The sequence below is a fragment of the Thalassophryne amazonica genome, chromosome 3 (genome assembly GCF_902500255.1).
Source record: "Thalassophryne amazonica chromosome 3, fThaAma1.1, whole genome shotgun sequence".
NCBI lineage: Eukaryota > Metazoa > Chordata > Actinopteri > Batrachoidiformes > Batrachoididae > Thalassophryne > Thalassophryne amazonica.
Window position 1 is genome coordinate 126,962,318 of NC_047105.1, and position 13,182 is coordinate 126,975,499.

General features: G+C 41.3%; 1 long non-coding RNA gene across 1 annotated transcript in view; it reads right to left on the bottom strand.

The window, feature by feature from the left end:
* The window catches only part of LOC117507598, a 103,465-nt gene that overhangs the window by 19,389 nt on the left and 70,894 nt on the right, over nucleotides 1-13,182 (bottom strand). Inside the window, exon 2 of the long non-coding RNA XR_004559783.1 lies at nucleotides 7,431-7,434. This is a non-coding gene — a long non-coding RNA (uncharacterized LOC117507598). The remainder of the gene's footprint in view (nucleotides 1-7,430; nucleotides 7,435-13,182) is intronic.

Sequence of the window (13,182 nt, forward strand, 5' to 3'; positions counted from 1 at the left end):
ACCACAACAGGTGCATTGTACTGTTATCAGAATCACCTTTATTGTCATTGCACAGCAATCAACACAACAAAATTTGCTTGTGCATTCTCAAAAACAATGATCACCCTCAAACACACTCACCCATACACATACTTCAATAAATGTTAAAAAATATCAGGAGATTGCACTGATCCCACATTGTCAGTGTCCCATATTACACTTATCCCATATTGCACATATCCCTCTAAAACATCAACAGTAAAAATACCCAACTTAATAAAACCCCTTAAATAGCTTAAAAACAGTAATAAATATACCTAAAATTAAAAATAGTTAAAAACAATTATTGCACATCCTCCCTTGTTTTAATTAGAATAATGCAATTGTTCTAACTGGAGCTTGGGTGTGTCTGTTCAGTTCTGTAATAGCTCTAGGAAAGAAGCTGTTTTTCAGCCTTGTGGCGTGGGCTTTAAAGGCCCGATAACGCCTACCGGATGGAAGCAAAGAAAAAGGTGGTGTGAGGGGTGTGTTCCGTCCTGCAGAATACTGCTTGCTCAGCGGAGGCAGTGAGTCCTAAAAACATCATCCAATGAGGGCAGAGGGAGACCAATGATATTTTCTGCCGTTCTTATGACTCGTCTGATAGATTTCTTGTTGTTTTCAGAGCAGTTTGCAAACCATGCTGTAATGCAATATGTTAAAACACTCTCGCTGGAGCAGTGATAAAAGGCCTTGAGCAGCTCAGCTGACAGGTTGTTCTTCTTCAGTGCTCGTAGACAATAAAGCCTCTGATGCACCTTTTTGAGCACAGCAGATGTGTTAACTTCCCATTTAAGATCCTCAGTGATCCAGGTGCCCAGAAATTTAAAGAGACCCTCTCTACTACCTCACCTTTGATGGTTAAGGGAGAGGGGTCATCCTTGCGCTTCCTGAAGTCAACTATAATCTCTTTGGTTTTCTTGACATTCAGGGTCAAATTATTTTCTGTGCACCATTCAACTAGCTTTTCAACTTCATCTCTATAGGCTGCCTCGTTGCCGTTGAAGATCTGTCCCATATTTTTCTGAAGGTGTTATGAAGCGCCTGCAGAAAAATATCTCTGGAGCCGCCACTGCACGAGTTCCAGTGTGTTCCAATAGACATAGATGGTTCCAACACATCACATTAAAAACAAACCTCCCCTTCTGTATTTTTTTCTTTTTTCCTTTGGTTTTCTCTGTGCAGCTCCACATTTAGGTGATAAGTTCTGATTGAAGTTATTATGAGGGGTGTAAACTAATGATCTGATTTTCGGTTCATTTTGAAATCAAACAGTTTAACACGCGCAAAAGAGCGATTTTGCAGACAAACGGATGAACACAAAGTGTAAAGTTGGATTCACCGGCGTCAAAATGAGTATAAGCCGCAGAAGAAATAAAACCAGCGGGAAGAAATGCAGAGGTGACTTTCCAAAAACCCATGGTTCAGTTCTAGCTGGTCTGGTGGCTTTCAAGGTTGTTAAAATGTATTAATCAGTTTGCTGATGTTCCCATCAGTCCTGTAAAATCCTCTTTCCAGGATTAGTGCTATGTAATGTACATAATGCTATGTACACTCACACACACACACACATATATATATATATCTCAAATCAAATTTATTTAAATAGCACCAAATCACAACAAACAGTTGCCCCAAGGCGCTTTATATTGTAAGGCAAAAGCCATACAATAATTACAGAAAAACCCCAACGGTCAAAACGACCCCCTGTGAGCAAGCACTTGGAGACAGTGGGAAGGAAAAACTCCCTTTAACAGGAAGAAACCTCCAGCAGAACCAGGCTCAGGGAGGGGCAGTCTTCTGCTGGGACTGGTTGGGGCTGAGGGGAGAGAATCAGGAAAAAGACATGCTGTGGAGGGGAGCAGAGATCAATCACTAATGATTAAATACAGAGTGGTGCATACAGAGCAAAAAGAGAAAGAAACACTCAGTGCATCATGGGAACCCCCCAGCAGTCTAAGGCTATAGCAACATAACTAAAGGATGGTTCAGGGTCACCTGATCCAGCCCTAACTATAAGCTTTAGCAAAAAGGAAAGTTTTAAGCCTAATCTTAAAAGTTCTAGTTTTTTTGGTTTGAAACTTCCTTAGTATAAAATGATGAGACATTTTAGTTCCCGACTTCACCACCAGGGTCTTGCCAGGCGAATAGCCAAAAGAGAGTTATGGACACGGCGGCAGTGCGAATAGCCATGGCCTATAATTAAAGCTGCCACCTCCTAATGGTGGCGTTTTTTAATTGTTCAAAGAGAAACATTTGGTTCGTTGTTTTTTCTCCATCATTTTTCAACCATGGACGCACACACAACAGCATTTAATGACTCTGTAACACAGGTGAACTGCAGCCTGATGCACGATGCGGACACCGGCCGGACTGTGCACAAGTGTGTTTTTTGGACCGCGTTTAAAAAGTTCCTCAACTTCAGAGGATGTCCTGCTGCTGCACTCAGCCCATACAGACAGAACCAGACAGCAGAAAGATCACAGACAGACATCGTCTGCAGCAACAGGCTGATAACGGCGATCCCTCACTGATAAAATAATTATATGCCTCCAAAAACATGAAATCCTTCATGGTCGTCGTCTCCACGATTTTCTCACAATCTCGCTTTCAATCGTCGGGATCAAGAGCTGACATGTAGTCTGAAGTCATCTTCCCGTATGTTTTCTCAGTGCATCTGCTTGGAGTCTGGAGTTTTCTGCCTCCTGTCTGTGTGCGCATGTGCGGGAAAGGCGTAAGTAAACAATAACAGTGATCCCTTCGATGCAATACGCTTCCGTAAAACTGAAACGTGACTCTGGCAACACATTTTACAGATCATCCAAGTTTAAATAAATAATTTCCTTTTTGTCCATGAATTAATTTGTAAGATGTAACAAACTTTAAATGGATCATGGATACATTTAAAGGATCAGCTGCTTTTCTGCCATTGCAACTGACCACTGCTGAACCCGAACACCAAGAATTTCTTTTTGATATATTGATTTTTCTAATACAATGTAAAGGTCAAAGGTGAGCAGCTCCCACAGAGGCTTGATTGATAACATTTTAATGTCAGAGACGCATCAATGTAATGCAGGAGTGTTTTACAGAAAGCCGACCCTATTCACACGGCGGCCGTGTCCATAACTCATACTTGGAACTACTTATAGAAACAAATGTACTGCATTTAAGATGTCATAACTCCTTTAATATTTGTCCGATTTTTATGATTTTTTTAAATTATTATTTTGAAGATGTCTTCTGTACAGTACACTAATCGATTTCATCATACATACAACAAAAACAGCGTGGCGCAGCATCAAAGTGAAAACGTCTCACACTTCTTGCCGGGCGAATAGGGGAATGAGAGTTCCTTTACGGAATGACCACAGAACACAGCTGACACATGATGGTGGGTGTGTCTGTCTATGCAGAGGAGGAGGAGCCAACATCCAGCTGACTGAATCTGTCAGAAACCTGGATCAGAGCAGCTGAACAGCAGCGTTGTAAATCTGGAACCCCGTTTTCCTCAGTTCATGTCCGTCTCTTCTGTCATGTTGATCTTTGAGCATTTCTGCTGCCAAATTGTCTTTGACAGAATCAGAAACGCTGCTGATTCAGGAAAAATGTTCACCTTTAAGACACTCCTCGTTCCTCCTCCACCGACTGTCACCACTGATGGTTTGACCTCTGACCTTACAGGTACAGCAGACATCATGAACCGGACCTAGTTAATAACCAGAGCTCACCCGGGATTTTTTCTCCCAACTATTTCCCCGCACTATGCAGGAGAGGAAAATGATGACATACCAGAAATAAAAATCTTTACCAATGGCTGTAAATTTTATAAGAGCAATTTTAGTGTTTACACTATTGTGTAAACAGACTTTTGAATGAAACCTGAAGTTCCAGCTGAAATGTTTACAGCAGAGCGTCAACTGTATCAGGGGACAGAAAGTTAGTAAAAATATTTTTGCTGGAAGTTGAGGTTCATTTTAATAAGTTACGATTTTCTTGACTGACATTTTGTTTGTCTATCTCGGCTTTCAGTGCTTACTAGTCCAGTAAGTATCAGTGAAATTGTGGAGAGCTGGACATGTCCAAACTTGTCCTCTGACACGCCGAAACGGAGGTGTTCCTTTGTCTCGCTTCCAAAGCGAATCGGTCGTGACGCGCGAAGCCTCCGTGCGGCTTTCCATGACAAAATCTCTTGTTAAAAGTGAAATCTGCCGGAAAATGGCTGATGTCCAGCTCTTGTGATAACCAGAGAGAGCACACGACGGTCTCGTATCCACAGAGCCAGCCGTTTAGAAATGGTCCGGTGGATTGTGCCGCGTCATTGCAGCTCGGAGCGTGGCGCGCCGAGCGTCCTTAAAGCTGTACTAACAGACCTTATTCTCTGTGAAGCCCGTAAAATTTTCACCGAAAGCCAGATGAATGGTTTCCAGGTGCCAGTCTCTAACAGCTTCTGAAAAAATTCAGATGGAAAAAAAGTCCTTTTCATTCCGCCATTTCCAGACAATGAAAATCTGACGAGGGGGTGGGACCACTCCTTCCCAAGGCGTGCTCACAGGTGAATGACGTCACCGACAGGCGTGGAAAAACTCACGCATGTGCACGAGGGTTCAAGCATGTCTGACGTAAAAACATATGAATGAAATCCATATAGTTTTTGAAAAAATAAAAAGGACCGTTACTTTATTGACAGACCTCGTATATTCTGTCCATGCACTGATTTCTGTATGTGACTTTGTGGAGGGTGAGCATCTTCCTTGTTTTTGTGTCCAACTTATTAAGCTCACCCTGTGGCCAGTCTACTATGCCAAACCCATAGGTCACCACTGGTATTGCAAACAGGTTTATGGCTGTGATCTTGTTTTTTGGTGTCAACTCTGTTTTACAGATCGTTTTTAAGCGGTTTAGATTTTCTTGTGCTTGATTGTAGTATTCTGGTCAATTCCCAAGTATTTGTACAGCAGTGTTCAGAATAATATAGTAGTGCTATGTGACTTAAAAGATTAATCCAGGTTTTGAGTATATTTCTTACTGTTACATGGGAAACAAGGTACCAGTAGAGTTGGTAGATTCTCACAAATCCAACAAGACCAAGCATTCATGATATGCACACTCTTAAGGCTATGAAATTGGGCTATTAGTAAAAAAAAAAAAAAAAAAGTAGAAAAGGGGGTGTTCACAGTATTAGTGTGGCATTCAGTCAGTGAGTTCATCAATTTTGTGGAACAAACAGGTGTGAATCAGGTGTCCCCTATTTAAGGATGAAGCCAGCACCCGTTGAACATGCTTTTCTCTTTGAAAGCCTGAAGGAAATGAGACGTTCAAGACACTGTTCAGAAGAACAGCGTAGTTTGATTAAAAAGTTGATTGGAGAGGGAAAAACTTATACGCAGGTGCAAAAAATTATAGGCTGTTCATCTACAATGATCTCCAATGCGTAAAATGGACAAAAAAAACCCAGAGATGCATGGAAGAAAATGGAAAACAACCATCAAAATGGATAGAAGTGTAGCGGGATGAAGGTCCTGGGTCCTGATTGAAAAGACGTTCCCGCTAGCTTGACTAACAGGGATTTCCCCTTTGGCTGACCTGGCAGAGGAATGGTCTTTAGTGCGAGCCGCGTGGGTTCGATCCCACCACCGTCCCGGCCACAAAGGTCCTGCGGTTACAGAAGAATAACCAGAAAGGCAAAGGCTTATCCATTGATCAGCTCCAGGATGAACAAAGACAGTCTGGAGTTACCTGTAAGTGCTGTGACAGAAGACGCCTGTGTGAAGCTAATTTCTTTGCAAGAATCCCCTGCAAAGTCCCTCTGTTAAATAAAAGACATGGGCAGAAGAGGTTACAATTTACCAAAGAACACAACTGGCCTAAAGAGAAATGGAGGAATATTTTGTGGACTGATGAGAGTAAAATTGTTCTTTTTGGGTCCAAGGGCTGCAGACAGTTTGTGAGATGACCCCCCAAACTCTGAATTCAAGCCACAGCTCACAGTGAAGACAGTGAAGCATGGTGGTGCAAGCATCATGATATGGGCATGTTTCTCCTACTATGGTGTTGGGCCTATATATCGCATACCAGGTATCATGGATTAATTTGGATATGTCAAAATACTTGAAGAGGTCATGTTGCCTTATGCTGAAGAGGACATGCCCTTGAAATGGGTGTTTCAACAAGACAATGACCCCAAGCACACTAGTAAATGAGCAAAATCTTGGTTCCAAACCAACAAAATTAATGCCACGCAGATGTGAAGAAATCATGAAAAACTGCGGTTATACAACTAAATACTAGTTTAGTGATTCACAGGATTGCTAAAAAAGCAGTTTGAACATAATAGTTTTGAGTTTGTAGCGTCAACAGCAGATGCTAATATTATTGTGAACACCCCCTTTCTTCTTTTTTTTACTAATAGCCCAATTTCATAGCCTTAAGAGTGTGCATATCATGAATGCTTGGTCTTGTTGGATTTGCGAGAATCTACTGGTACCTTGTTTCCCATGTAACAATAAGAAATATATTCAAAACCTGGATTAATCTTTTTAGTCACATACTAGTACTACTATTATTCTGAACACTACTGTATGTGAAGTCTACAGCCAGATCGTCAATGTAGCTCCTTCCATCCAATTGTATGTTTTCGGTTTTTGTCTTTTTACCTTTTGTGATTGTGCATTTTGAGCATTTATCCAGTCCAAATTCCATACCAATGTCTTGAGAAATTATGGACAGTTTCCACGAGCTGACTGAGTCCCTTTTTTGTGTTGGCATAGATTTTCAAATCGTCCATGAACAGCAGATGGTTCACAAGTTTTTGGTTTTTCCTTCCTCTGTCTCTACTTAAGTCATACCCGGTGTCATGCTCCTTCAGGGTTTTGCTGAGCGGGTCCATGATTAAGCAGAATAAAAGAGGCGAAAGGCTGTCTCCCTGAAATATCCCTCTTTGAACTCGTACGTCTGGGATTGTTTTGTCCCTCTGTGTGATTGAGGGTGATGGTGGTTGTGAAGCCATCTGGCCGTTAGCGATCGAATATAGGTGAGGCAGAGGCAAGATGGCGTGGTCCACAATTTTAATTTTTACTATATTTGTTTTTTCCAAAAAAAGAAAGTGCATAAAGTACAAAGTGCCCAGAGAGGTGGGTGAAGTAGTCTTTTTCCCAGCAGCCCACCAGAGTGATCTTCTAGGCGCCTTTTTATCTGGTCTGGCTGATTGGGTTGAACCATTAGAATCTAACAAGGTAAGAACTGAAAAAAAAACAAAAACAAAAAAAAAACTAACTCACAAAACCTGTTTGAAAAACATGCATAACTTTAACTAAACCAAAACCATTTAAAAGCACACCATCTCTGTACATAAAACCCTGAAACCAAACACCCCTGCTAACTAAAATCCATAAGCCAATAAACGCCTTAACCTGTCTCCCCCCCCTCACATTCTCCTGCCCTGGTCTGAGTGGGAACCTTTATCATGGGGATGTGTTTCTGGTGGGACCTCTTTGCCAATACACATCAACACATACACCAAACACAAACAACCTAAAACATACTGCACAACATTTTTGCACTTCCCAATTACAATTGATTGGTGACCTAATGTCTCCCTCTCTCCTCTAGGGCCCACTGCCTCCAAATCTAAACAATGGATGAAAGAAAGACATTATTCACTAAAATTTATATTTCTTTAAAACCAATCGTGTGCAAATTATTCAAATGTCCAAAAAGTTGTTCAAGTGCTGAGTGCAGTCCATTGCTGAAGTGCTTAGTGAACAGAGTAAATGTGCAAGTACGTATGAAGTCACTTAGTAACAAATTGGCTATTTGTTACAGTGGTGTTCCACTTGTTCATTTGTGCTCTCAGGAAAGATCTTATTTCCTCATTGATTTTGTAGAGTTCTAAGCACCTCATGGTCCAGGAGTGTGGTACGCTGTCAAATGCCTTTTGGTAGTCAATTCAAGCCATGCTGAGGTTCCTCCTCCTTTTTTTGCAATCCTCCAGGATAGATTTGTCTATCAGTAACTGGTCTTTAGCTGATATAGCCACCAGTGTCAAGATGTTCATAAATGGCATCAGCTCTGATTCCTGTCAGCCATTTGTACGTTGTTGTTAGGCAGCAGATGGATCTGTACTTGTTGGGAAGCTGTGTTTCCTTGGTCTTTGGAAGTAGGCATGTGTTCCCAGTCATTAGCCAGTCTGGTGTGTCCTCTTCGTTCAATATTTTTGTGAAAGCACGACATAATGGTGGTGCAATGCTGTCAGTCTTTTTTTCATTTTGTTGATGCCACGTGCCTTGAAGTTACTGTATTCACTCATTTTCTTTCTGATTTCCTATTTAGTGATTACAGTTGCTGGCACTTGTTGTTTGTCTTTGTTTTTCTGTTTTATTTTTTCAATCCACTCAGCCTCTTGGTGTTGGTTTGGGTCTTCAAAGAGTGGTCTCCAGAATTGTTCAATTTCTTCTCTCTGGCTGTTGTTCTTCTATTGTGTCATTTGCCAACTTCCTGTACACTAGTATGGAGTTTTTTGCAAATTCTTTGTTTATCTGTTTTGCTTGTATTTTCTTGTCTTTGTTCCTAATTTGTACTGCGAAAGCTTTTACTAAGGCTTGATGTTCAGCCAGCCTCCCACCCAGCTGTTTATCTTCAACATTGTATTTTCTTTTAATGTGATTTACTTTTTTAAGAAGATTCTTTTTGTGGTTTTAGCTTCCCAAAAATGTGGCCATTTGGGAGATCTCTGCTCTTAAGCGGTTGATTTTTTGTTCTAAATTTCTTTTTCCATTGTGCCACGGTATTCTTTTTCTTAATTGTGGTTCCTTTTCTCTCCAAATCTTGTGGGGCTAATTTACTTTGTATGTACCATGCTGCTCCATAACTTACAGAGTTTAACTCTGTCAATGTGGTTCCTTCTGGGACCAGTTTAGCCAGTCCCAGGTTAACTTTTTTCAGGATAGTTTTGTATTTTTTAATTTTCCTTCAATTTAGTCAGTTTTGGACGTTCTTTCGTGTCCATTTTTCTTGTTTCGTCAATCATATTTGCCAATTCCTTTTCTAGTTCCTGCTGTTCTGGGTCTGTGTGCACCTGTATATTGTTTTGTAGATGAGCTGGTGAACGGCTCGTTTTTTCGGGGAGCAGTGAATGGCTCGTTTTTTGGTGGGGTAGTGCCTGATTCTTTTTTGGTGGGGTTGTATTTGACTCCTACTTTTTCTTTGGTGTGAGAGGCTGGCTTGGTCTGGTGTTCTTTGTAGGATGTATGTTTTTTGAGGACAGTCATTTCTTGGTGGTGCAATGGGTTGTGTCAGAGGGAAGATGCCGTCTCTGATCATTTGCCCAACCTCCTGTTGTATCACTTGTATTTCAGCATCCGGGAAATGTTTTTGTGCGATAAAGTTGTGTCTTTGGGTGGTGAGTTGCTTTCTTGGGATGCCTTTCTTACTTGGGCAGTGGTGGTGGAATATTCTTTGCCATTCTCCACATCTTTCTCTCTGGCTGTTGGTGTATTTTATTTTGGCATACTCCATTGCCCACAGCAGTATCCACTCTTCCTCCCTCTTCCAGTGACTCCTTCAAACTCAAGTTGTTTCCCTTTTTCCATCAATTGATGATCCTTTATCGCTTCTTTTTGGGCATCTTCCTTTATTTTTTGTATTTCCTCTGCTGTCAGATATTTTGTGATTTGAGAGGCAATCAACTGCAGTTTTGCAGTTGTGGTGGCTTCTTTTTTTTCTGATGGTAAGTCTGCTTCTTTTATGCACTCCTCAAATACTGCCTTTTTCTTTCTGCCCCACTTCTCATGCCTTGAGTAAGTGAAGCAGTGAAATATCTTTTTCTTCTCTTCAATGGTCCAATTTACTGTGGCGTAGTTTCGTTGGTTTCTTTTGGCCCATTGATGCTGTTGTTGATCTGCTGTTGTTGCAGATCAGAACTATGCTGATCTGGTGGATTATCCAGCTGAGTGCTTCCACAGGAGAGTTGTCCTGTATGGTTTGTCCTTTGTGGCTTCAGAGTGTCCTTCTGTTTCAGTCGTTTTCGCCGATCAGAACAGCTAAATGGTTTTCTTCTTGCTTGCTGCTCCTTTTGTTGCTCTGAGTTGTTAATGTGACCAGATGCTTTTCCATATTTCGAGCTTTTGTCATCACTGTCTGAACTCCTGCCACTGGTATCTGGTTGTAAATGACTGTTTGGACCTGAGTTGCTGGCTGGTTGTGGTCATCCATCGTCCTCTCCATCAGCTTCTGCTGTCAGTGTTCTGTGTACAGATGAGCTGCTGGCTGCAGGCTCAGCCTCTGTGCTCTCATCACTTCAGCTTTGATGAAGCTGTGATGACTCTGGTTTATCATCATCATTTTCACTCTTCACAGGGACGGCAATGAAACTAAACTTGGTGAGATCTGCCTCCTCCACCTGCTGAAGCTGCTCTCCCTGCTGACTTATCCACAGCTTCTCTTCTTCTTTAATGTCCTCCTGGTCAACACTCAGATTCCATTCCTGGTGTTCAGGGAGAGTTTCTTCTTTAATCACCAACAACGGCTGCATGTCTTGTAGTCAGTAGAAGAGCGGAGAAAAATCCAGGGGCCGAGGAGTCAGTCCATTCACAGGGACAAGAGCGGGCCATGTGTCTTTTCAGGTTGTTCTTTTGTCCAAATCTTTGACCACATTCAGAACAGCCAAATTGTTTGTGTCCTGTATGAACAACCATGTGCCTTTTTAGGACGCTGTTTTGTCCAAATCTACGACCACATTCAGAACAGACAAATTGTTTTTGTCCTGTCTGAATTATCATGCCTTTGATCAGAGTGTCTTTTTGTTTCCATCTTTTAACCTGATCACAACAGCTAAATGGTTTTCTGCTTGTTTGCCTCCCCTTGTGTTGCTCTGGGTTGTTCATGTGTCCAGATGCTTTAGAATAAACAAATTGTTTCTCAGCAATGTTGCAATTGCTTGAACTAACGATATTGATATTTTTTTGACAGTTAAAATGTGATCTAAGTTCTCTGGTCTCTTTCCAGTCATAACGGTCATCAGTCTCATTTCCAGAACTGTCTGAACTCCTGCCACTGGTATCTGGTTGTAAATGACTGTGTAGACGCAAGTTGCTGGCTGGCTGTGGTCCTCCATCGTCCTCTCCATCAGCTTCTGTTGTCAGTGTTCTGTGTACAAATGACCTGCTGGCTACAGGCTCAGGCTCTGTGCTCTCATCACTTTGGCTTTGATGAAGCTGTGATGACTGGTTTTTCATCATTTTCACTCTTCACAGGGATGACAGTGAAACCAAACTTGGTGAAATCTGCCTCCTCCAGCTGCTGAAGCTGCTCTCCCTTCTGACTCAGATTCCATTCCTGGTATTCAGGGAGAGTTTCTTCTTTCATCAACAATGGCTGCATATCTGTAAAGAAACAAATTAGAAATAAATGTTAGAACACCACTCACTGACAGAGTGGTGAGTTTGACCTGATGACAGTACATTATCAATCAATCAATTTTATTTATATAGCGCCAAATCACAACAAACAGTTGCCCCAAGGCGCTTTATATTGTAAGGCAAGGCCATACAATAATTACGTAAAAACCCCAATGGTCAAAACGACCCTTTGTGAGCAAGCACTTGGCAACAGTGGGAAGGAAAAACTCCCTTTTAACAGGAAGAAACCTCCAGCAGAACCAGGCTCAGGGAGGGGCAGTCTTCTGCTGGGACTGGTTGGGGCTGAGGGAGAGAACCAGGAAAAAGACATGCTGTGGAGGGGAGCAGAGATCAATCACTAATGATAAAATGCAGAGTGGTGCATACAGAGCAAAAAGAGAAAGAAACACTCAGTGCATCATGGGAACCCCCCAGCAGTCTAAGTCTATAGCAGCATAACTAAAGGATGGTTCAGGGTCACCCGATCCAGCCCTAACTATAAGCTTTAGCAAAAAGGAAAGTTTTAAGCCTAATCTTAAAAGTAGAGAGGGTGTCTGTCTCCCTGATCCGAATTGGGAGCTGGTTCCACAGGAGAGGAGCCTGAAAGCTGAAGGCTCTGCCTCCCATTCTACTCTTACAAACCCTAGGAACTACAAGTAAGCCTGCAGTCTGAGAGCGAAGCGCTCTATTGGGGTGATATGGTTCTATGAGGTCCCTAAGATAAGATGGGACCTGATTATTCAAAACCTTATAAGTAAGAAGAAGAATTTTAAATTCTATTCTAGAATTAACAGGAAGCCAATGAAGAGAGGCCAATATGGGTGAGATATGCTCTCTCCTTCTAGTCCTCGTCAGTACTCTAGCTGCAGCATTTTGAATTAACTGAAGGCTTTTCAGGGAACTTTTAGGACAACCTGATAATAATGAATTACAATAGTCCAGCCTAGAGGAAATAAATGCATGAATTAGTTTTTCAGCATCACTTTGAGACAAGACCTTTCTAATTTTAGAGATATTGCGTAAATGCAAAAAAGCAGTCTTACATATTTGTTTAATATGCGCTTTGAATGACATATCCTGATCAAAAATGACTCCAAGATTTCTCACAGTATTACTAGAGTTCATCTCAGTTATTGCACTGATGGAACTGATAAAGTGGAAATGTACATCAGAATTTGTTTTAAATTTCACAAATTTTAATTAACATCTTTGTCTTCCACAAGTGCCTATTGTAATGCTTTATATTCTGGATTGTCACAAAATACTATAGGATGCTGCTCGAGTTTTGATGAAAACGAGAGACTTGATCACAACCGTTCTGGTTTCCCTTCACTCGCTCCATATGTGACTCGAAGAGCAGATTTCAGTGTTTTGTTGCTGACATATAAGGCTCTAAATGGTCATAAACTCAAATATCTTGCTGAATGTGTTCAGCCTTATGTGCCTCCTCGTCCCAGTGGTTAAAAATAAGTCAGCAGTCTTCAGAACCTTTTCTTGCCCTGCTTGTATCTTGTGGAACAGGGTGCCTGTTGGCATTTGAAATGTGGGTTCAAGACTATTTTAAAACATATTTTTTATTGCCTGTAATTACTTTTCTGGTTTTTAATCTTTACATAATTTCTGCTTGATGTACTTCAATTCTTTTGTGTTTTTAATTGGTTTCATTTTGGGATATGGGGATCTTTGTTTAATCTTCATCTGCAGCTGTGTTCAGCACTTTGTTGAATTGCTGAGAATAGAATAAAGCATAGAAACCTGTTTCCACTGT